This window comes from Urocitellus parryii, chromosome 12 (genome assembly GCF_045843805.1).
Source record: "Urocitellus parryii isolate mUroPar1 chromosome 12, mUroPar1.hap1, whole genome shotgun sequence".
Classification (NCBI taxonomy): Eukaryota; Metazoa; Chordata; class Mammalia; order Rodentia; family Sciuridae; genus Urocitellus; species Urocitellus parryii.
The window spans coordinates 3,124,224-3,148,416 of NC_135542.1; the positions used below are offsets into that span (position 1 = coordinate 3,124,224).

General features: G+C 41.2%; 1 pseudogene; it reads right to left on the bottom strand.

The window, feature by feature from the left end:
• Positions 1-23,763: 23,763 nt before the first annotated feature.
• On the bottom strand, positions 23,764-24,193 carry LOC113176969 (small ribosomal subunit protein uS19 pseudogene; annotated as a pseudogene).

A 24,193-nucleotide genomic window follows, 5' to 3' on the forward strand; every position in this document is an offset into this window, starting at 1 on the left:
CTCCCCAAAACCCTGGGCTAGAGAACACTACCCCAGCTCTCTAGGAGCGTAGTTTTATAGCATAAAAAGTTGCAAAGGGCAGGGGTGTCTTGACAACTTACAGATAACAGGATTTTGACAAGCACAACACAAAGGCAGATAGTAGCATAATGATTAACATGGCTTAACATTTCAAGGTAGGGAATAAATTTAGATCCCAACATCAGAATTTATGAGGCACCCCTGAGGTTCAGAGAGGGTTGTTATCTGGTCAGGGGGAGCCAGGCATGGATGAGTTCAAGGCATGGGGAGGAATTCCAAACAAGTTTAGAAATGGTGGTAATTTGTAGTAAAACAGAAATTAACTTTTCATGACTTTGTGACAAGATGGCTTCTTATCTTAAGGTGGAATCAGGCTGGGTACATCACTGGGTTCCATCCCCAGTACTGGGGAGGGGTGGGGAAGGGACAAAAAGGAAAGAATTTATAATATCTTCAAATATTAAATCCCCATAATAAACTGCCCTATTCAGTAACATGTACCTTCCACTTGGGAAAAACAATCTTCAAATTAACTTACATTCATGTGGTTTGCAAGACTCTAGTCATGAAATCAAGTTGTTCTTATTTTGTAAGTAATTTCTGTTTTGCTCTTACCAGCCTTTAAGAGTCTTTGGGGAGCTGGGCAGGGTGGTGCAGGCCTGTAATCCCAGCAGCTGTGGAGGCAGAGGCAGGAGGATCAGAAGTTCAAAGTCAGCCTCAGCAACTTGGTGAGGCCCTGAGCAACTTAGCGAGACCCTGTTTCAAAATAAAATATCAAAAAGGCTGGGGATGTGGCTCAGTGGTTGAGCTCCCCTACTCCCCCTGGTTTTAATCCCTGTTACCCCACCCCCCCCCAAAAAAAAAACACCACAGATTTTGGATTTGGGGAGTTGTTTTCTTTTTTTTCTTTTTCTTTAATGGTTTGGTAACCAGATGTTTATTTCCTAGTTCCCAACTGAAACTGTAAAATTTTAATGTTTCATGCTTATTGCTTCTACCCTTTTTGTTTTCTGGGGTGAAAGTGTTCAACGAGCATCATATTGGGGTGAAGCCATGGAAACGGACTTCCTCCAAATAGGGTCAGTCAGAGTCACTGGCAGAAAGAATTCTGTTCTGGTCATTCAGTCTGCAGTACGTGGATCAAGCACCACCAGGGAGCTCCCTGGGAATCTGCCTTTGAGCCAGGTAATTCACAGTCATGTTCAAGAAGCACTACTCCATTGGACAGAGGCTTTACTACAGACAGAGGGAAGAGACTGTAGGTGTGCTCAGGGTAGGGCACGCTCAGCTAGCGTGAGGCCCTGGGTTCAATCACCCCAGCACTGCAAAAACAGAAGCCACAGCAGGCTGTCAGGTCTGAATCTGGCTCCAGTGCTGGCTGTTTCTGGCAAGTCCGGGCTCTGAAAGAACAGAGGGCAGCAGCAATCTCCCAGGGCCCCAGGCAATCTGGAGTAGAGGCTGTAGACAGAGAGGGGCTGTGGCCTGTGGAGTTTAAGGGCTCCTCCCTCCATCCTCCAACCCAAAGAGCACCGGCCCCCTGTGGCCTCTCAGAACCTGGGGTGGCTGTGTCTTCTGCAGCTTGTCCTGCAGCCTACCGCAGCTGTCCTTGCTTCCTCCAGTGTGCCCTGGATCAGCCCTGAGTGGCTTTGCACACCGAGTCTCTCAGGGACTCTTAGCCTGACCCAAAACTTAACTCCTGGCTTCCCCCCTGAAACTGTTTCCTTCCACTGGTTCTTCATCTCGATAAAGCTGCCAAGTTTTTCAAGCCAGAAACTGGGATCATTTGTTTTTTTAACATACTCCATAATTCAGACCATTACACAAAGGAGGGGGTGGTGTGAGAAGGGGAGAGTGGCTCCCTGTGAGCGGGAGGGAGGGGCAGAGACCAGGCCTGGCAACAAGAGCTGGGAGCTGGCCAGGTTGCCTCTCGGTCCGTCTGAGCACAGGTCCCACCATGTGTCCACTGTGACGTTCACTGAGCAGAGGTAGCTCACTCCGCTCTCCTGTCAGAAAAGCTGGCCCAAGGGTTAATTTGCTTTTTGGTCTTCACGGCATTCAAATGCCATAATGTACATTTAGAGTCGTGTCTGGCAGGATCAAGTGTATCAGCTCTAACTCTTGCTTTTTAAAAAATGTTTTATGGATAATTTTATTCACATAGTAAAAGAGAAGGAATAGAATGGTGAACCCCCGCAGAATATCTCCAGGCTTCGGTTGTTATCAGCACAAAGACAATCTTTTGTTCATCCAGCCCTCCACCCACTCTCCTCCTTCCAGGCATTCCATCATTTCATCCAAATATTTAGTCCCTATCTCTAAAAGCTGGGGACTCTTGTTGGCCATGTCACAAGACTCCATTCGTGGTTCTGTCCTCAAATTTCCTCCGTTCACTCCCTTGGTGAGGACTGAGGATGCTTGTTCCAAAGCAGGGCTGCAGCCTGGTCCAGGATACTCCTTGCCAGGATCGTGGCTGTTCACCCATATCCCACCACCAGCAGGCCATTCTCCACATAGCAGCCATGATACCCCCTCCCTTGTTTGGTACCAGGGATTGAACCCAGGGTTGCTTAACCACTGGACTATATCTCGAGCCCTTTTATGTTTTATTTTAAGACAGGGTTTCAATAAGTCTTTAGGGCCTCATCAAGTTGTTGAGGTTGGTCTTGAACTTGGAATCCTCCTGCCTAAGCCTCTAAAGTCGATGGGATTACAGGCATTTGCGGTTGTGCCCAGCTGATACGCATAAATCATATAAATCCGAAGGTGCCATCCTACTACTTAAAATTTCCCAGAGGCTTTGAGTGCACAGAGAATATGACCCACAGCTCACGGCTCAGCTGAGCACAGTCTCACCCTCTTCCTCCCTCTGAGCCCCTCTGCCTGTGGTTCAGTGGTGACCTTATTCCCCTTTCAGTTTCCAGCCCATTCCAAGTTCCAGGACAATGGCAGGCCCCAACCCTGACACAGAGAGCCCCTCTTCTCCCAACCTTCCCTCGCTCAGTGCTTCTCATCTTCTCAATGGGACCAGCTTTGGCCCCTGTTTTTGTAGCCCTCTGTTTCCTTCCTGTGGCTTTTCCTCCTGTGTGTGAGTACAGTTAATATGCCCATTCCCTTTTTTTCCTGCTTCCTCCAACAGACTATAGGCAACTCAAAGATAGGACTGGGGTGTGGCATTCAATGAGATTCACAATGAGCATTCACAGAAGGATTCTTGTTCTCAAGGTCTCAGTCAAACCTGACCACCAAAAGGTTTGGGTTTTTTTTTTTTAAATTGTTTTATTTATTTATTTATATGCAGTGCTGAGAGTCAAACCCAGTGCCTCGCACGTGCTAGGCAAGCGTGTACCACTGAGTCACAATCCCAGCCCCCACCAAAAGGCTTTTGAAAAGAAAGGTTTAAAAGCAAGTTGATGGCCAGGGATATATCCATTGCCTAGCATGCAAGAGGCCCAAGTGTTCATCTACAGTACTGGAAGGAAAAAAAAAAAAAGAAGAAGAAGAAGAAAAAGAAAGAAAGAAAGCTCTCCAAGATTTGCTTCTCTGCATCTAATGCAGCTAATCTGGAAAACAGTCCACCTTACTCCAAGGGCCAGGCCCTGCAAAACCTCTTCTGGCCTCCCTGCTGCAATGTCTTAGGTGCTCCATTCCCAGTGAAGAATGAGCAACTGTTAACACTGGAATTTAGTTTCTGATTTTCTGATACAGCATTCATCTACTTGATTTATTCATTGAGTTAGAGAAAATGTAGTCCCCGAGGCTACAGGGTGGGGGCAGGGGCTGATTCAAATCCCAACCCTGCACCCACTTTCCTCTTAATGTAGCTATAGGGGTAATTAGTTAACTCTGAAAGTACTTTTAATAGCACTAGCATAGAATAAGTTCTACCTAAGCATTGTTTTCATTCAATTCAGCAACAAGTATTTATCTATGAAGAATGGGTCGGCCTTAAAACCATGTATTTGTAACTTATGGATTGCTTTGGAGTCATAATCTTCCATAAGGAAGATTCTGTCTTACCCAAGCTATTTGCTTCCCTTCATGAGTCAACTAGAATTTATTAAGTATCTGGAACTGCCCACAGGTCTCAGGTTCGGTGGATGAATAGAACGATGAGCACAGAGATGTAGATTCCTGACCTGAGGGCACTTTCCCTCTAGCAGAGAAGACAGAACATCCCTACAAATATTTGACTCAACAATTTTTTAAAAAATATTTTTTAGACATTGATGGACCTTTATTCACTTATTTATATGTGGTGCTGAGAGTGGAACCCAGTGTCTCACACATGCCAGGCAAGCGCTCTACCACTGAGCACCATCCCAGCCCCTGGACTCAACAATTTTGAGGGAATTCACTTTGGTCTGTGGATTAGAAAAGAATTCCCTGAAGAGCTGAGGTCTGAAGCTAATGCTTTGATTTGAATGTGTTCCCAAGAGTTCATGTGTGGCAAACTGAAGTCCCAAATTCATAGTATTTGAAGTATTTTATGGTATTTTGAAGGTGGGCCCATTGAAAAATTATTGGGGTGAGACAAGGTCTTAAGACTAGGACCTCCATGACAGCATGAGTAGCTTTATAAGAGGAGGAAGAGGAAACTGGAGCTTGTAGCCTTCTTCTTTCTCATCATTTGATACCCTCTGCCACTTTGAGATGCAGCAAAAAGACACCAGATGCTGATGCCATAGTCTTGGACTTCCCAGCCTCCAGAACCATGAATTAATCAATCTCTATTCTCTATACATTATTCAGCCTCAGCTATTTTTGTTTTTTTTTTTTCTTTATTTTTCAATATAATTTTTTTTGGCAGTTCTGAGGATCCAATCCAGAGACCCCCACAGGCTGAATAAACACTCCATCATTAGCTACACCCTTAACCCACAGGACTTTCATTACAGCAACAAAAAATTGAATAAGACAGCCAACTAGTTTTTTTGTAGTTACTTGAATCAGCCACAGAGGTACTGCCCTGTGTTACTTTATCTTCCACCTCTGACTCTTTTACACATTATGTACATGGTCATGACAACCTTATAACATGCAGCAATGTTACTCGGCCTCCATTATCTTATTTGATTCCTCAAATTTGCTTTTTTTGATTTGAAGTTACAGAAATCCACTTTCACCAGCCGTGCATTCACCTCATGAGGAAATGCCAAGGACTTAGAAAACTGTTTGCAGGTCCCAATCCCTGGGTCACATGGCCACTTGCTTTCATTTTCATCTGTACTCTGCTCATTTTTTTCTGTCCTTGAGGCTGTTTCTGTCACCGCGTCCCCTCACTTCTAGGAAAATATGTCCCCATGGCTTCTCTAGTCCCCAGTTTGATTTCTCAAAAGAGATCTACTCTGTTAGGGAAGCCTTAGTTAGATATTAGTCAGATGTGCTGGGGAGGGTCACGTGGAACACATGAGACTTTCAGGGACCACAGTGGGATGGAGGAAGGGTGTCTGACGTGAGCCATCGGCTGGGTGGACACCCCCAGGAGCCCCATGCATCCTGTGGATGAGGTACAAGGGAGAGGCTGCATCCTGTCTCAAGGTTTTTATGTATTTTTTTTTCAGGTTTCTTTTTTAATCCCTCCATCATTAATTTTAAAAAATACTAAATAGTTGAAAAAGAGGTCTATTAAAACTCAGAGCACTGTTTTTTTTTTTTAAATAACTCCATTTATTTATTTTTATGTGGTGCTGAGGATGGAACCCAGAGCCTCCCACGTGTGAGGCAACCACTCTACTGCGGAGCCACAGCCCCAGACCTCACGGCCCTATTTTAACGGTGAATATTTCACTTGTATCCCAAAGTGAATTCATTATTACTTTATACTCCTGGCTTCAATGGAAGCAAACACTTTTAAATATTTTATTTTCAAATCATTAGCCACTTAACGAATGAAAACGTGTATATAGGAGAGCGCCCTACCCCTTTTGCCCCAGGCTCCAACGTGGCTCAGGTCACAGCTTCATTTAAAATTGTAGTATTGTCTTTGCCATTCATTTGATGTATTCATTTGACTTTAAAAAACTGGTCAAATTTTAGCCATCTGGATACCTAATGTTTTGCTATCCCTGCCTCGCATTTTGTACCAGAGATGAGTGCTTCACTCTGCTGACCCTAATTCCTACCCAGAGCCATTTCCTGGGCGAAGTGGATCAGGTCTCATCCAACAGGTAACAATCACCTGAGATGAGCCTGGAACTATAACTGACCAACAGAACGGAACAGAAGATAGCCCCAGGAGAGCACATGCATGGAGTGGCATCCTCAGAAACACCGACACACCAAAAGAGGGAAGGTCAGGGGACGAAGGGGACAGTGAGTGCCTACTCTCAGCTTGGCTGATATCGGGTCTTGGGTTTCCGTTGGCTTCAGTTACTTCTGGTTTTCTCTTATGCTTTGGTAAAGATTTTTTGTTAGTTTTTTGTGGTGCTGGGGATGGAATCCAGGCCTTCCACATTCGTGCTTGGCCACTGAATTACACCCCCTCACCCCTCCCACCACTGCACTAGTCCTTGTGAGCATTGTAGTCTTTCTTGACTACGCTGAAAGGAAATTAGAATCTTGTCCATACTCTGAGCAGAGTTTAACATTCATAACTGGGAACCAGGATGCAGAGAGCAGCCATCCCCAGATAGTGACAACTGACACTGTGCTGAGTTTGCTGTGGGTAAGTCCTCAGGATCTTACTCAACATTTGCAAATTTTAATCTCCAAACAGCTCAACAAGGTAGTATCCTGTGGGAGGCCAACCTTATGGGTGACTGAGTTACACTCCCCAGCTGGTTGCTGAGGCGCTCAGTCACAGAAATGGGTGTGTCTTGCTACAGCTCCAAGGGTTTAGCTATGCTCACCTGTTCCTTTGTAATATAACCCCTTGCCCTGTTTAGGATGGAATCTTCCATGGAGGTGCCTTGTGTGTGTCCCCTCCTCTTACTGTGCCCTTGGGTGTGGCCTACCCAGGTGTCAGTCAACCTGCTGACAGTGGACATCATGAAGATAGACTCAGCCCCCTGAAACCTGACCCCTTGCCTCATTTGAATAGCTTCTCCTCAATAAAAGGGGTCAGCACATGCTCTCTCTCTCTCTCTCTTCCTGTGGACCCTTAAGGTCAGAGGAGCCGTCACAGCGACCCCAAAGAAAAAGGTATTTGTGTCTCTTGTGTGGTTATTTCGTGCAGCCCAGTTAGCCCAGTTTAACTAGAGTGACCCCTGAGCCTTTTAGTCGCGAGAACAGAAACCTGGCAGTATCCCTCTTTGATAAGGAAACTGAGGCAGAAAGAAGTTGGTTCACACAGGTAAATCATGGATCTGAGATTTCAATCCAGACAGGCTGAATCTCTCTTCCAGGCACAGTATACAGAGACTAGCCCACCTATTGGCAATCTATCCCTTAGACCATGTGGCGTCCTGCAAGCAGAGCCAAGCTAAGTGCTCCCATCCCCACCTGGAAAGTCTTCTTTCACATATAAACTTGGGAGAACCCAGATTTATTTTAATAAAGGATGGTTTTACTTGCTATTGGTAGTAGCAATTTGCTTTACACCGAGAACAAAAATCTCAGGCCAAAAGGGTGAATTTTAGGCATCACCCATCAGGGATTGGCCAGAAGGGGCTAGGAGCTCACTGTGTGCCAGTTCACTAAAACTGAGGTAGAATAAAAGAAATAAGAATCTGGTTGAAAGGAGACATAAAGTAAAGGCAAGAAAACAAGATTTTAATTCAGAATTTCCACAATACTTTTCTAGGTCTGTTACTCTCAAATGCCAGGAGAATCTCTAAATCTTCATAAACACCCAATGAATAGATTAAATTAAATAAAGAGAGATGTGATATCTTGAGTAACCTATAATTTAGGGGACTTTCCAGCACTATCTGCTGACCAGATAATGAAGACTACTTCGGCCAAAGGATCCTGAGACTGACCAGACCACCAGAAACCGTTTTGAGATCACCATCATGATGTTATCACCACTTACCTTCTGATGCCTAGCCCTCGCCAAGTTTTATTTTAAAAAAGAACTGGGAAGCCCCAAACACATCTCTCACTCCCTTGGGTGTGTTATATCTACTTTCCTAAATAAACTTCCACTTGTGTCTGACTGGTATGTGTTGAAATCCTCTTCAGTCACAAATGCGAAGAACCCCACTGATCCTGAGTCTAGTCCCCCCTTCTCTCCAGGAACTCCTCTTTTCCTGTGACAAACCATTTGTTATTCTAGGCTAGGTACTTAAATCCAAATTGGTAATGATTTGCCCTGTGCACTCCATCCCAACTCCCTGCCTCCAGTCTAAAAACTCATTTACGTGATGACGTGAACCCTCCACTCTTGGTCTCAGGTCTCCAAGACAGCAGCCAAGGAATTAAGCTGACTGAGGCTGAGAAGTTGCCTTAGAAATGAAAAATGCTCTGGAATAATTTTGCCAACAGCTTGAAGAAGAAGAGTCACCTTGCTTCAGGCATGCATATGACATTTAGAATTCTACTGGCTCTTGAATCCTGGCATTGTCTTTGGGGCCACACAGTCTGGGAGGGAAACAAAAGCTGCTCAGTTAGAGGCTACAGAGCTATTCCTGGGGGTGGGAACCCGCAGGAACAAACCAACCAGGAAAAAGCAGACTGTTTCACCCAGAGTGGATTTTGTTGATTTCCTCTTCTTTTTGTTTTCAGTGAGAGGCCTTGGGGCTTGGCAATAGATAGGGTCCTGTTATCTAAAAATTAAATATTGACCAGCAGCTCAGGAGAGGCAGGGCAAAAACTAAGGTCCCGATTTGGACGACACCTCCCTGTTTTAGGAAAGCAGAGTAAGACGCACAGTCTTAAATTCCAGCCCCCCAGACTGCAGGCAGCCAGGCAGCACTGCTCACTGCCCTGGGGTCAGAGACCACAGGAGCCAGCACATAGTTTGAATGTAGTCACTGCAAAGCCTGCAGTGAAATATCTGGAGATATTTTCCAGATGATTTCTTAACATTCATCTTTAGGTTCTGGAATATTCCAATTCTAACACAAACTGCTTTAACCCATATTCTCTCCCCTAGTGACCTGACACCAGGTCATGGTTTTCAATGCCATCTATTGGCTGAGGACTCCTAAAAGCCTCTCCCAGTTCCTGTAGGCCCTTGAACTCAGGGGTGGAATGGGTAACTGTAGACTGACTCTTCTGCTTGGTTTCTAAGTGCCTTCTCCAACAGCATGACTGACATTGAACTTCTAGGTTCTGTCTACACCTTCCAATGTTCTGCTCTCCCCACTCTACCTCCTCTCAATAGGCTGTCCTCCCAGTATATCAAAGCCCCAAATCTAGGAATTATAAATGGTTTCTTCCTTTCCTATTATCACCAGAAAGTGATTTTCTGCTTCCCAGATAACTTCTAAATCCATCCATTTCTCACCATCTCACAGATAGAAGCAGTGCAAGAGACCTTTGCCTCTCACCTAGATCACAAGGCAAAGCTCCCCTCCCTCCTGGTCTCTTATTAATACTTTCACTTTTTCTCATGTTTCAAAAACCTTTAATAGTCAGGCACAGCGGCACACATTTGTCATCTCAGAGACTTGGGAGGCTGAGACAGGAGGATTGCAAGTTCAAGACCAGCCTGTCTGGGGACCTTAGGAAAACCTTGCCTCAAAGTAAAACAAAAAAGGGATGGGATGAAGCTCAGTGGTAGAAAGTCCCTGGTTCAATCTCCAGAAAAAAATTTAAAATATAAAAAGTAGAATAATATAATAAATCTTCCTATACCATTACCCAGTTTAAAATCATCAGTATTTTGCCCGTATTTTTATTAATGTGTTCTCCCACAAACACTGGTATTTTGTTTTGGGATATTTTAAAGCAAATTTTTCTATATCATATTATTTTTACCCGTGATTACTGCAGTGTGCACATGAAACTGATAATGAACTTATAAGAAACATAAATCACCATACTGTTGTTTAACAAAATTTCTTTATGCCATAGATGTTCTCTTAAAAACCTATTTTATAAGTGCTTCATTGGAATCAATTCAAATAATTCTCTATATTAGTTTTGGTTAACCGGCCTTTCAAGTGTCTTTTACAAACATTCCTCCAATTTCTTTGGCTTTAGGGGCATCTGTTCATTTGTCCTGTAAAGCTTCCCATATTCTGGAATGGTTGATGGCATCTTCATGTTGTCATAGAAAGTATTTCATTATCCCCTGCTGTAATGCCAGATCCGTGGGACCCCAATAGACCTACAGGAGCCTAATCTGATGCAATCACACAAGCTGGAGCCTGGACTCAAAACCGTTCCCTACGCAGCAGTCCCAAGGAGTGAGCCCCAGTCCTTTGTTCAGTGAGATTTTATAGGTTTTGGGGGGATACTCTATGCATCACAACATCACACAGCAAATCATTTCACACCGCGGGAAAATCAAACAACAACTCTTAACACTGATTAGCACATTCACTGGAGGGAACATGTTGGGTAGGGGGTGATTGGTTAGCACAAGAGGGGGATTCATTTGAACTGATTGGTTTAATCTCTGAGGGGTGCTAAACTACATGGTTTCCCAACATGTTATCAACCACCATAAACTACTGGGGGGTCATCTGGCATCCCAAGTATTTTCCCTGTCTCTGATTGGTGGTTGCTAGGGAGTTGCTATGGGTCTTCACCTAGCCTAACTGAGTCAGCAACACCTGGCGCCACAGATCTCTCCCATTATTTACAGACAAACAACTCAGCAGGGTGGCCATCTGCCTAGGAGTGCTCTGTGGGTTTTTCCAAGGACAAGGGTCACTCCCCCTCCCTTTTGGACAGGCCTTGAGGTTGAAGCTGTTTTCAAAAATGAAGTCACATCAGTTTCTCACTGAGATCAAGAACTTAGGCTTGCTCTTTTTAATAGATGTGGCAACGTGGTCCATAGTATGTGATCCATAAATATGGTTTAAATAAATGAGAGTAATCAATCAAAGCCTAGTGATAGAGCTTTGGAAGATTGGGGGGGGGGAGATGATATCTGAAAATAAAATTAGGGAAAGAAAATCTGGAAGTAAGGCAACCTGCCTAGAAGAGAAATATTTCCTGGTGACAGTCTTTTGACCACTTTGGGCTTATCATGGGAAGATTTTTGTGTTGTGACCTTGCAGAGGATGTTAGAAGATTTCCCCCTGGACTCTAAATAAAGTGTCATTTTGTGCACACACAAGGGATTTCTATTTCCTGTTTAGAGCATAACACTCTGGCCTGCCCCAATGTTCAGTTACCAAAACATACAGTCTGGCAAGACACCCTGAAATACTCGTTCACTGGTCATTACTCAGATCTCTTTACTAATCCTAACTTCTTTTAAAAATGCTTTTCGGTGGGCTGAAGATATGGCTCAGAGGCAGAGCACTTGCCTGGCATGTATGAGGTCCTGGGTTCAATTCCCAACACTGCAAAAATAAATAAAAATAAAATGCATTTCAGGGAGCTGGAGTTGTGGCTCAGCAGTAGAGCACTCACCTAGCATGTGCAAGGCCCTAGGTTCAATATTCAGCATCACATAAAAATAAATAAATAAAGGTATTATCTACAACTAAAAAAAAAAAAAGTGCAATTCAGGGACTGAGGGTGTAACTTGATGGTAGAGTGTTTGCTTTGCCTAGCATGAGTTCCATTCTCAGCACCACAAAAATAAAGCATTTCCAGTAGCCAGTGCTATTTGAAAAAAAGGAAAGACTACTTGAGAAATAGTTTCTGCCACTTGACTGACTAGGATATTATCAATTTGTTCCCACATAGGAAGGTTTTCTGCATTGGGTAAAATATACATAACAAAATTTACCACTTTAATTAACCATTTTTAAGTGCACAGTTCAGTGGCATTATATTCACATTATTATATTCACATTGTGATGCAATGATCACTACCATCCATCTCCAGAACACTCATCTTCCCAGACTGAAACTACAGTACCCTCATTAAAAAATAGCTCCCCACTCCCTTCTCCCTGTCCCCAACAACCATCATGATACTTTCTGTGTGAACTGGACTGCTCGTACATAGAGCAGTGCCATGTGTGGAATCATATGGCATTTGTCCTTCTGTGACTGGTTTATGTCACTCAGCACAGTGTCTTCAAGATTCATCCCAGTTGTGGCTTATGACAGAATCTCCTTCCTTTTCAGGCTGAACAATATTTCATTCTATGTGTAGACCACATTTTGTTTACCTGCCCGCCGACGGACATGCTGGTTGTGTTCACCTTTTGCCTACTGCAAATAGTTCTGCTGTGAACACTGGTGTGCACATATCTGTTAAAATCCCTGCTTCTTTATTCTTTTGGTGATATACCCAGCCCAATCCATGTTTGGAACCATTATTTGTAGTTATACTTCTTAAGTATCCAAATCTGACCCTTCTTTCACCCCTTTTTCTGCCCTCTCCCTTTGGTAATGTAATTCTTAAAGATTTATTCTCAGTTTCTTTCCTTCAGCAAGCTACGCATAAAAGTAACAGCTTCCAAGTGTCAAAAATCATCAGTTGATTTGAAAGGAGGGCAGGGGGCAGATGGGCCTCACTCCTGTGATTCAGTCCTTCCTGGAGCACCTGGGCCTGATTTAGAACAGCCAATGATCAGTTTGCAGGCATGGGGATTTGGAATGACTGTTCAGTAAACAGCAGCCGGACAGGATGAAAACAGAGCCAAAGAATCTGAGCTTCCCATTTAGAAAGGGCAGATCGTGGTGGTGATTCATAAGAGCTGTTGGAAGCCAATATAGCGTCACTGTTGTGAAGTAAGTTTGAATGGCCTTCAGTGAATAAGCTGCTCTGCTCCAGCTCATGTTCACCTGCATTTGAAAAAGTTTCCTGCAATCCACGCTGGAGGACTGTTCAGAGGTATTAGGAAGAAAGATAAAAATACTAATGGAGATTCAGGATTTGAAAACAAAAGGAGTTATGTAATTCCCAAGCATTTGTCTGAGTCTCTCTTTCTGCTTAGTGCACTCTTTTGCGGGGGGGGGGGGGGGGGGGGACAGAATAAGATAAATTCCCAGCCTTTTTGAGTTCCCCTTTGCTCTTAAGGTAGTATTGTTGGAAAAACAAGAATGATCTGATAATAACCTTCTGAAGAAGGCAGGTGCAAGTCTCATGATTACAACTAATATTCTTCCCATGGTTTCTGGAACCCAATAACAATTAAATAAAATTTGAGAGGAATAATTCTCTTTACCACGGTCTTCGGTGAAGTGGAGAAACATCTACTTCATTTTCTTAGCATACATCTGGCCTAATGCCAAATCACCAACTACTATCATTTTCTCAATTCAGAAGGCAGAGAAGAAGAGTACTTGAAAAATATGAATGAATATCTACAAGTGAGGAGATGCTGCATATCAAACTATATTGACGTGTGAATGCACTGCACAACAAAAAATCTTGAGAACTGCGCAACTATCCCCTTCTGTCTAAGAATTCTGGATGGAAAATATAGGTGACACCTCTTTTCGACTGCCCTCATTTCCTCCATAAAGAGATTTAGCCAGTGGCAATATCTGCTGCTCCAGGCTTTGATTTGGAGCATTGCCAGAACTCTACTGGTTGTAGGAAAAAGTCTCCAACTTCTACTTATTTCAAGAATAAAACGAAAGGATTGGCAGAAGAATCAGAAGGTCTTACAAGAGAATCATTTCAACAATGCAGTTTCCTATTCATCTAAACCTGTGGAGCTTTCTCCCAGTTCTAGTAACTAAGGTCAAACCCTCGTGAATGAGCCATTGAGAGAATATGAGAGAATTATGTAACAAGAGCACTGTTGCTGAGGCTCCATTCAATTTATTTTTTATTATTACTGTGCAAACCTGCTCTTTGGAAATATATTACATAAGGAATCAGGAATTGATTGAATTAATTAAAACATGTTTGAAAACTAAATCCAGCTTGTTTTCAAGCTGGCCAATGAAAAGAGGTAACAAAAAAGGCCAGAAAGGAGATCACTGCTCTATTTTTTTAAATGGCTCTGCTCCACTCTGGAGTTGACCTTCAGGATAAAGGAAACCCTACACCTAACGTGTACACCTGGAGGGGAATTTGCTTTTATGGAACATAAAAATAAAAGTTTAAAGGAAAAGGTAAATTTCATTTTGAAACTATCTTCAGAGAGCAAACCTAGTGTTTACCCTGCATTTAAATGAACTTAATTTGCTTCTTGTGAGCACTAGGAAGAATGGAAGAGGCTGTTTCTTAATTCCTGCATAATGATTCTTTTACTTCCTTAAGTTGCAATTAATACACAAAAAAATTCTCATAGATCTTTCATGCTGATTCCCCAAATCTTCACATTTTGCCATATTTTCTTTGTTCTCTCTTGCTTCTTCTTTTTTCCTGAATAATTTGACAGTCATCACTGTCAGGATGCTCTTTAGCCCAAGTAGTTCACGTGCACTTCCTAGAAGCAAGGACGCTCTTGTACACTGCCACAGAACAATGATCAAAATCAGGAAATTAGCATCAACACAGTGCTATTAAAATCTACAGATCTGATCTTGATTGTTTGAATTATTTTAATCATGTCCCTTGGAGCAAAAGTCTGAATCAAACACTGTAATTGGTTGCCATATTTCTTAAATCTTCTTTGATCTGGACTATCTTTGTCTTTTATAACAGTGACATTTTTGCCAATAGAAAAAGTCCCTCCATTTGTCTCTGTTGAAGATTCCTCATTATTCCATTGAGGTTATGTACTTTTGGCAGAGATTTCATTGAAGTAATGTATTCTTTTCAGCACATGATATCAAGAGGCGTATTATTTTTAATAGAAAAAATATGTCTTGGTGTGTTCTTCTGGGGGGGGGTGGGAATGAGAGTTCCAAAAGATCATCAGATTTTTAATGTTGTAGTCTAGTTTGGGGCTGCTACAACAAAACAAGAACAATTTATTTGTCACAGTTCCGAAGCCTGGAAAGTCCAAGATTAAAGCACTGGCATATGTCAGTGTCAGATAACGGACTCCTTCCTGGCTCTTAGATGGCCATCTTTTTGCTTTGTACTCACACCAGGATGGTGCAAGCCTATAATCCTGGCAGCTCAGAAGGCAGAAGCAGGAGGATTGCAACTTCAAAGCCAGCCTCAGTAATTAAGTGAGATCCTAAGCAATTTAGCAGGACCCTGTCTCTAAATAAAATATAAAAAGGGCTGGGGATGTGGCTCAGTGCTTAAGTGCCTCTGGGTTCAATCCCTGCTGCAAAAAAAAAAAAAAAAAATGGAAGGACAAAGCCTCCCAAATCACATCCTAGAGACCTTGCCTCCTAATACTGTCTTGCTGGGGATTAGGATCTCAACATAAATGTCCCAGAGGACACACACATCTAATCCATAGCACTTAATGTACTACAATCTGTGTTTATGTACCACTTTTCAGTAGAGGAAAAATAGGGAGCTTATCTTCTTTGTGTTTAAAATCTAGTGCCCAGCAAAGTACACGACTTCTAAACGAAACTCGATGATACTTAGTGAATTATGTTTGAAAAGGAGTACTCTTGTTCATCATTATAATCTATCTTTCCTGGTTTCTGCTCTGGATCTTTTCCCCAGCTGAGACAAAACAGGGTTAGATAACCTGTGGACTTGGTGCTGTCTGAGGACACAACCTCTGGCTCCACTGGTGAACTGGGTAGGATGCTTTCTAGCCGGGATCTGCCACTCAGTCCAGTGGTTCATGAGTGATTACTGAGTGATTAAAATATAATATTCCAAGTGCTATTCTGCTAAACACTGGAGTTTCCTAAGGTAGATTAAAGATGTAATCTGCTTTTAAAAAATCACTATAATCTACCATTAAAGATCTCTAAAGATCACTAATGATCAAATACTGTTCATTTTGCAATTTACAGAAAACATTGGTGCATCATTTTTTTTCAAACTTCTTCATTAATTTGTGCTAACACTTAGGCTCTTACCAAAGCCGATTTATTAGTGGGTGCTGGTAGTTGAAAAAATAAGCAACTTCTTCAGCAAAGGAATATTTGATTATCAAGAGATGATCGTGGTTGTCTGCCAGTTCTTTTATTCATGGATATTCATTTATGGTTGTGACTTTTTTATTTTTTCAGCACTGGGATTGAAACCAGGGCCTTGCACATTCCAGGTACAGACTCTACCACCACTGAGCCACACCTAAGCCCTTGGTCATTTTTTTTCAGGCTGATCAAAACACTCTTCCTGTCAATTGCCTCTTCATTTTTAGCATTACAAGTTATTGTTATTACTATGTAATACAGTGTGTGGTGTAATTTTGGTGTGTGTGTGGTACTGGGAATTGAACCCAGGCCCTCATGCATCTTGGGATGCATTCTTCCACTGAGTTACATCCCCAGCCCTATCCATATCTTTTTTTTTTTAAGTTTACAAATATATATAAAATATATATATATAATGCATATATTAATATACTTACTACCACTTGAATCTTGGAACTTTCATTTGGGATTATTTTAGTTCTTTCTTATTGTAGTTCCTTAATGAGCAACTGTCAGAAGCACACTTTCTCGTTAATTTGTTAGAGTACGTCTATATTGTATTTGTTAGAGTATGTCTACATTTTGCTATCTTGAATGACCTATAAGTTTCATCTTTAATGACAGCTGATGGTTATTTTTGTATATTGAAGCTAACATTTTCTGGCCTTCTGGATCTAATTGCAGCTATTAAGATACTAATCTTAATCTCAATTTGATCATCCTTTTATTTTTAGATAATCTGCCTTTTAGCTTATTTTCATGTCTTCTCTTTGTAATTTGTGTTCTGATTTTTTTACGATGTATCCAGATGTAGCTTTGTATTTGTTTATTATAATTTGTTGGACTTCCTGATCAATGTTTGATGTTTTTCATCAGTTAGGGAAAATCCTCCTCGGCTATTATGTCTTTGAATAATGCCTCTTCCCTTCTCCCTATTCACTTCTACTTGAATTTCAAATGTATGTGAGTTTGATTTCATCAGTATCATTTATGTGTCTTAACCATTTTTTCATGTTTATTATTTTGTTTGGCTTGGGGATGGAACCCAAGGCCTCGTGCATGCTAAGCAAATGCTGTACTACTCAGCTGTGTCCCCAGCACCTCTTTTAAATATTAAAAACAAAACAAGAATGACAAAAATAGACAAAAAAAAAAGTCTTAGGTTTTCTGAATTGTCTTCTAGGTAACTTCTTCAGATTTATATTCCAGTTGCTTTTTTTTTTTTTTTTTACTTTTCTGAGATGTCTAATCTAGAGTTTAGTCTGTCCACTAAGTCTGTTTCTTTTAAATTTTAACTATCAGATATTTTACTTACAATAGTTTTGTTTGCTTATTTTTCAGATAATCTTCATCAATTTATAGGTCTTTTTCTTTCTTTCTTTCCTTTATTTTGTACCAGGGATTGAAATCCAGGGGTGCTTAACCACTGAGCCATATCCTCACCTCTTTATATATATATATATTTATATTTTAGTTATAGATGGACACAATACCTTTATTTTATACTTATGTGGTGCTGAGGATCAAACCCAGTGCCTCATGCATGTTAGGCAAGTGTTCTGCCTCTAAGCCACAACCCCACTCCCTCTTTTTTAATATTTTATTTAGAGATGGAATCTCACTAAATTTCTGGGGGGCCTGGATAAACTGCTGAGGCTGGCTTTGAACTCACCATCCTCCTGCCTCAGCCTCCAGGGCCTCTGAGATTACAGGTATGCGCCACCACGCCCAGCTTTCTTGTTTCTTATTCCCATTTTCCTTTCCTTTTCTTTTGTTCCTCCTGCCTCAGCCTCCTCAAGCTGCCGGGATTAGAGGCATGCACCATTGTGCCTGGCTCTTATTCACATTTTGGGGGGGCTGAATATTCAGAAAGGAGTACAAGAAAATCCACACCCTAAAAAAGTTCACAGAGGGAATAGGCAAGATGGAAAGACTAAACTACAATATATTGAGGGAAAATGCAAAAAAGAACAGAGAACACCCAAGTGCAGCCAACTCATTAAAGACTTCCTGGAGAAGATGACTAGCTACAAATCGTAAATGAAATCACCCAGTTAATCCACAGTCTTCTTAGTCACAGCATGTGATACCTGCTTTTCCACACACTCGATTTTTAAGAGGATTAAATGGAATCAACTGTTATACAAGAAAAACAAATGTTGACTTTTTGAGAATCACCCCATCTATAATAATCCTGGAATCAAGCCTCTTCTTAACTTTGAGTCCTAGGCTCATTTTCAGTGCTGGATATCTGCCCCATATTCATCCTCTGTGAGGCAGATCATTTGGGTTTTTCTTTTAGTTTTGCCTTCTGTCTTGGGAGGTAAGAGAAGAGCTGGGGTTGCTTCTGCCTGTTGGAACAGTTCTGCAGTGACTGTGTCCTACGACATCCTATGGATGGCCCTGTGCCACAGCTCTCTGTCAATACCGCAGGCTTGAGGGTGGTAATGCTTCCCAGGTGCCACCACACTTCCTGCTGGTTCCCTTAATCCTGTCTGTTCTATTTTAAATTGTATGTTAATTCAAAACTGTTTTTAAAAGTTGCAATAAGTATGCCTTCTTTTACCTGTCAGGATCTGAGCCAATAAAGTTCCCCAAACCAAGCTATTTTACACAGAGCATGAACATAATAAAAAGGAGCAACAACATTCATAGTTACTTATATGAGATTTTGGAATTCAAAGGGAAGGAGATCTGAATTGAAAATTATGTATTCCATTTTGGACATCAAGTCCTAAATACATAATATGATGTTCTGTTCCACCCAAACTGGCCTAACAGCTCCTGGCTGTACTGCAGTTCAGTCCTGACACTGCCTTGGTACAGACGCCATAGGTAAAGAGCAAAGTCCTCCTTAGAGGTATCTGACAGCCTGAAGGGTTCCCAAGCATCCACTCTTTTTTTTTTTTTAAATATATATTTTTTAGTTGTAGATGGACACAATACCTTTATTTTATTTATTTTAGTTTTATGTGGTGCTGAGGATTGAACCCAGTGCCTCACATGTGCTAGGCAAGTGCTCTACCACTTATCCACAATCCCAGTCCAACATCCACACTTTTAACGGACTACAATTGGGAGGTTTTCCACAACCCCCTCAGGTTTGATGATTCATTAGAACAACTAACAGAGCCCAGGAAAGCACAGTACAATTTTATTGTTAAAGCATACACACATGGGAAGTTTCTTTTGTGAAGCACTTCCATGCCATCTTCTTGTGAAATTGGGACAGTTCACCTTTCTGGCACATTAATATGTTCACCAACTAGGAATCTCCCCTGAGCTTCCGTGTCCAGCATATATTTATTGAGATTATGTGAGCATGATTGATTAAGTCATTGACTATGTGATGGATCTCAACCTCCAACCTCCTTTCCATTTTCAAAGATCAGGTGGCTCAAAGTTCCCAACCTTTGAATCAACTGATTTCTCTTTCTGGTGACTAGTTTTCATCGTGAAGTTGCTTACAGACACACTGGAGTCACTTTAGTGGCATATCAAAGACAGACCCACCACTTGGGAAATTCTAAAGGTCTTCAGAGTCTCCATGTCAGGAAGTCAGGACAATCACCAGACAAATTCTTTATTATTCAACAATGATCATAAGATGCCTTAATGAATTTGCAGCTTCTATCAGAATCACTTGATTTTCAAACTTCATATTATTAGAGTGGGAAATTAGTACACCCGTTAGTGTACAACCTAACTTTGGACATTATTTGCATCTAGAGTTTTCCAAACTAAGGATGTGTCAAGTAACAGCAGATGTCATTAAGATTATGAATGGAATCTATATCCTTCGAAGAGGATTTGGGATTCTGAATAAGACTTCTTTTCAAAATATTCCATTCTGGTAAGAAAGTGTAATTTGTCCAATTCATAGAAAATAATCTATATGGAAGCAATAGTATTGGGCTGAAAATCTGCTGCTGATGTAGGTCCAAGTCCTAGCTCTGCCACAGGGTGACTCACTCCTTATCTCTGCTGCTTCACATAGAACACCAAAGCCTGAAAGAGATGATATCTACAGTCCTATGACTGCCACAGTCAACTTCCAGGTCACGCATCGATGACATCATATCTATTTAATCATCAAAAACTAGCATTCCTAGAGACAGGAGGCCGGCCATGACATGCAGCACCACATGGTGGTCTACTAGGTGTTCAGGAGGCAAAAGACAGGCATGAGGGAAAGGATTAGACACTGACTTCATTGGGAATTCTGAGGAAAAAGCAAGGCAGGGCACGGTGGACAGTTTAGGATTAGCTGGTGTGAATAATGCTGGTGGCCTCTAAACTGTAGGGGAGTCCATAGTTACCTAGCACCTGGTCTGGGGAGATTAAGATAGAAGAATATTGCCTCTAGCAATGTAAAAGCCTGATGGAGGAGGACTTGCTCTGGATTGGTTCTCTGCCAGAAAAAAAATTATAAGATGTCAAAACATTATAATCTACATAAAAATAAATTTATATATTTTTATTGTTCAAAATATATTAATATACATATACGTACATTCCAGATAGAGAATTGAAATACACATATCTACATGCATGTATGTATACATATATATAAAATCCCTTCTCTCACTCAGCAACATGGTACATATGTTCACCAAAAGCTTCTCATTTTCATGTTCATAGCAGCACTACTATAAAATATACAGATTGATAAAAACAGATTACATATTTTTATAATCCTTTAGCTGAATTAATCTTTTGTTGACTAAACCTTAATAGCAGCTTGTCTGCATAACCTACATGAATGTTTTTCTTATTCTTTCATGCACTATACCTATTTGTGGGTGTGTTCTGCCTTACTTTGACTGGGCATTCCTTGAGGGCAGAGCCTGGGGCATCTTAATCAGTGTTTTCTCTATAGCATACTAGACTGCTGCTTCCCTTGTAGGAGTTCTATTGAAGTGCTTTTATTTATCTTGTCTTTTTCTTGTGCAGAGCTAGGGATTAAAACCAGGGCCTTGCACATGCCAGAGAACCATTGAGCTAATCTTCTTGTCCCAAGCTCTAAATACTAGCAGAACAAATCTTACTATTCAAATTAGTACACAATGGTATTATAATTTAAAAATAGGTTCTCAATTTATTAAATATCTGTAAGTTAATATTTATTTAAGATAGAGGTTTATAGTTTTTCAAGCCCAGTAAAATGAAAAAACATATCTTTTTAAACTTTAGGCACAGTAATGTTTTTTTTTTTTTTTGATGCTGTACCTGAAATACAATTTGTTTTTAGAAATACCTGAAGCAGGTTAACTTTATAAAGACAAGAGGTTTATTTATCTCATAGTTTTGTATACTGAAACTTCAAGATTAGGTGACCTCACTTGTCATAATTTTGGTGAAGGCTCAATGGCAGATGGTATCATAATGGCAGGAATGTGGGAGGAAGAGATTACATCTAAAGATAAAAATGCATCTTTCCTCATGTTTAGAATGAATGATCCACTAGTTTCTGAAGGACATATTAAATCTCTGTTCTGATTATAGATTTCTTTCTTTTTCTTTTAACATCTGCAAACTTTTCATTTTATATAGAAGCAGCTTTTAGATGATTTTAGAAGAGGAAATAGTCAAATATGGTGAGAGAAGAGAGAAAAGAAACTTTGATCTGGCATTCTTTCAAACCACAAGTTACATGTTTAGACTTAACAATGTTTTTCATCATCTGCATGATCTGTCATACTAATCTCAAAACAACTATGTATGATGGTTTAGATATATCCCCTTCAATTTATAGATGAGTTATTAAACCTCAAAATAAATAGCTTACCTAAGTTTATATAGCACATAAAGGGCAGATAAAATTTTGAGTAATCAACAAAATAGAAGTCACTTTGAAGGAGAAAATAAAGAATCTGTTTTACATGAGTCAACTATATCTAAGTAAATATTTTAAAAATGCTATATTCAGTATTGATTGACAGTCAAACCAACATGAATTGCTGAAAACCTAAATTATAAGATGTTACCCATGCAATTTATTTCTGTGAGAGAGATTTTTTCCTTTAACAAAACTCCTACCATTAATGAGTGCTAAGAGTAATTTGCAGTTAGGTTTCTGGGGCAGTAAACATCTAAATCACAAATTTAAAGTATTCAACTCTCAACATTTCCATAGAATACTCCTTTGTTGTGTTTATTTGCTTACCAAAATACCTATTCAGTTACCCAAGAGCTTAATTTCAATGGAGCCCAAATCTGAATTAATAGATTTTCTGTGTGTATCCAAGAGACAGTGAGAAGTATGTGGAAGGACATAAGGAGAGAGAGAATCTGTGGACATCACTCTAAGCTTCCTTTCCTCTAGACTGTCCTCATTACCTCCCCATGAGGAACGGAGAAGAGCAGACCTCAAGCAGCACTCCCCAGACAACCCAAACACAGCTTCAAGTAGAAGCCTGAAGGAAGAGTTCAAGAATGAAATCATGTCTGAGATGGGCAAGGAAGGCTGAAGCATGTATCACAGTCCAGAATGTTGGTCAGAATCAGTTGATTCTGCCAGAAGGACTTTCTTAAAATGAAATACGTATTACGTTACCATCCTGTTCAAAAAGCATCTCAGAACCTTTTTATTAATAAACTTTTTAGCTTGGCATTCCAACCACCTGAAGAAGTGGCCCCCATCTGCTTTCTGGTTTTGGAATGTCCTCCAGAGGTTCGTGTGCTGAAGGCTTGGTCGCTGTCCTGTGGCGCTATTGGGAGGTTGGTGGAAACGTTAAAAGGTGGCGCCTAGTAAGAGATCGTGGACATTGAGGTGTACCCCTGAAGGGATAGTGAACCACAACTCCTTCCTCTTTCTCTTTTTGCATCCTGTTTCACAGGATATGCCATCTTCCTCTGCCATGCCCTCTCACCTGATATGCTGCCTCACTACAGGTTCAAACACAGCAGGGCCTCTCCATCGTGGACTGAAATATCCAAATCCATAAGTCAAAACAATCGTTTCCTTTTTTTTTTTTTGATTTGTGTGTGTCTTTATTGTCTGGGAAGGCTACTGTTGTGGTGTAAATTAATCAGTAAAATCAGTAAGAGTGTAAGTTATAGGTTATAAATTAGTAAAAAATATAGATTATAGATATGATAAGTGAGATAAGACAATTATAAAGCAAGAGCTGTCATAGATAGGCCTAAGACTCCATTTTGCTGCCCTCTATAAAAAAAAAAATTAAAAAAAATAAAAACTGTTACAAGAGCTGTTTCTGAGAAACTGAAATGAAAGTTGTTTTCTTATAAAAATTGTTTTTCTGTACTTTGTTCCCCACAAATTGTACCCTATTCAGGATGCAGCGGTGGTCAGTGTGAGCTACATCCTGGGTTTGAGTGCGTTGTGGGTCTATATCACTTTGAAATAGATTCTCTCCTCTGCCTACCGCTGCTCAAACTCAGGATACAGATGTCTAGCACCTGCTTGAACCTGGAAATATGATTAACTGAATTGCAAAGCTGATTGCCTTTTTTCTAGCTTCTGTACTTGCTTGCTTGCTAACTGGAAAATTCCAGTCCTGCTTAGGGCTTGCAGGACCCCATTACTATTGTTTTAATTTCTCTGATTGGCTTACTTGCATGACACACTAAGGAAAGCCCCTGAGTTGTGGTTTTCATCTTCAAGTTCCCAGGATACAGGCCAGAAAGTTGCTGTTCTCCCACAGCGCTTCAGTCTCTGTGGGTGGGTGACATTCCCTGGCCAGGTAAATAAAGCTCCCATTGATTTGAATTCAGACTTAAGAGGGTGTTCTGAAGCAGCTCCCATAACACGACTTAGTTGAGAAGGATGAAGGAGGACGAGTGAGTGGCTCCAATGCCAGGCAGGCCGAGCTTCATAGGCTTGTGGGTGGTAAGAAAACTTGCCCAGGTAGTGTCCGATCATCTCCACCTGGATGAAGGTCTTGCCATTGTAACACCAACCACAGAGCCCACCACCTTGGGCAAAATGACCATGTCCCGCAGGTGTGTCTCCACCGCCTCTGGTTTCTCCATGGTTTGCTCCTTCTTTTTGGCCTTGCGCAGGTGCTTTAGCAGGAGTGAGCTTCTGATGCAGGCCTGGGTCCAGCTGCTGCCGCTGGTGTGCGCTCTACAGCAACAGCAGCAGCAGCTGCTCGGAGGACTCGTCCAGCAGCTGGTGGAAGTCCACTTGGCGGTAGGTGAACTTGCAGAAGGTCTACTTCTTCTTCCGCTCCACTTCCACCAT